Raw genomic sequence first — 1,353 nt, forward strand, 5'->3', positions numbered from 1 at the left:
AGAGAGAGAGAGAGAGAGAGAGGTGATGGCTGGAGTTAGCCTGCGTGCAGATGTGCATGACAAATGTCACCTGTTACACAACATTGTGAGGGTGATGCACATTGTCCCTGCTGCTTTTCTGTACATGTTAAAAATTCAGCACAGACAGTTTTTAGTACTAGTTTATCCACAGACTGTATATTAAACAAATACACCAGGTGGGCACAGCCACCCAGACATCACCCAGTGATAGTTCTGCATGTGTGAAGCATGAAGCTGAGACTTTTGTCAGTTTTCAGCATTTATCAACCACACGAGCTAAGCCCACCCTAAAACACACCTGGCTTTATGATCCTTGTTACACTAGTGGGAACCACAACGTACAAAATGAACATTATGTGATATTTCGGAGGACTTGAAAATATCAGCTGAGACCATCAAACCACCAGGAAACTTTTTACTGAGGTCACACAACAAAGCAGCTACAGTGACGTTTATAGCAGACTTCTTTCTGAAACCACAGGAGTGGCTCCACCTATTGGTCATTAGAAGAAATGCAGGTTTAAAGCAGTAAAATTCAACTTTATTTATATAGCGTCAAATCACAACAACAGTTGCTTTGAAGCGCTTTATTTTATAAGATAAAGACCCTACAATAATACAAGGTAAACATAGAACCCCCCACAGTCACATGACCTGCTATGAGCAAATGCTTTGGAGATTTCAGGACTTTTCACTCCTGAAATCTCCTGAAGTCCATCTTCAACCCATTTCATCTTCTTCTATTAACTGATTGTCTGGATGTTCACCAGACTGTGTTTCAGCCACATCGAGAGAAAAAGGTTAAAATCTGAGGAACCTTTGTTTCTGCTCTTCTTCATATAAAGTTGCCCTATGAGAGCGCTCCAATACTGTAAAACAAGTATCACTTATGTTGCTGTTACAGTTTCACAACAGCTGGACTCAGACACGGGAATCGACTCAGAATAAAAGTTTACCCTAAGAAAGCTCGAAATGTGCAGAGTGGCTGAAAGGTGGGACTGCTCTTAGCATAAAGAGAACGCGACAGGCAGGTAAGTCCATATTGATCCCTAAACTTATATTTGGGAAACTCCACGGGGTTGAACAAATACATGTCTGAATACTGATATGTGTCCTTTTTATAAACATTGAACTGTTTCACACTGCATCAACAATGAAAGGTCTGCAGTGTCAGTGTGATAGAGAGGCGTACTAAAAAGAGAAATTAAACAGTTCCTCATTTTAGTGAAACTCGACTCGTCACAAACTTTCCAAGATGCACAACAGGGTCTCCCCGCTTCTTCTTCCAACTGTATAAATGTGAAGCAGGTGGACAGCAGTGACACAGCACAG

This window comes from Pundamilia nyererei, unplaced genomic scaffold (genome assembly GCF_000239375.1).
Source record: "Pundamilia nyererei isolate P.nyererei 1_Seehausen unplaced genomic scaffold, PunNye1.0 scaffold02012, whole genome shotgun sequence".
NCBI lineage: Eukaryota > Metazoa > Chordata > Actinopteri > Cichliformes > Cichlidae > Pundamilia > Pundamilia nyererei.